Below are 483 nucleotides of genomic sequence, written 5' to 3' on the forward strand. Positions count from 1 at the left end.
CGCCCCCATGGGTTGAGGGTCCTGGCTGGGGAGGGGCGTGGCCAGCCTGGGTGAGGGGCTGAGGGCTGTTTGCAGGCTGGCCACACCCCGTTCAGGGTGGGGGTCCCCACTGGGGTGCCTGGCTAGCCTGGGTGAGGGGCTGATGGCCGTTTTCTGGCTGCCCACGCCCCCCAGCGACCCAAGCTCCCAGCCTCTCCTTTTTTTCTTTATTTTTCTGGGATTTATTTATCTTCTATAATCTGAAACCTTGTAGCCTTGAGTGGAGCCCAGGTCTGCATGGAAGCCTGGGTTGCCATGGCTTCCAGGCTCCCAGCCCCTCCTTGAACAGAGGTCATGTCTGGCTGGAAGCAGGTATCTGGGATTTATCTTCTATAATTGAGCATAGACGGGAAGCTTGGCTTCCTCCATTGCCGGTGGCAACCCAAGCCTCCTGCTCGCTCCAGCTCTGTGGCCGCTGCCATCTTAGTTGGGTTAATTTGCATA

This window comes from Myotis brandtii, unplaced genomic scaffold, assembly GCF_000412655.1.
Source record: "Myotis brandtii unplaced genomic scaffold, ASM41265v1 scaffold741, whole genome shotgun sequence".
Classification (NCBI taxonomy): domain Eukaryota; kingdom Metazoa; phylum Chordata; class Mammalia; order Chiroptera; family Vespertilionidae; genus Myotis; species Myotis brandtii.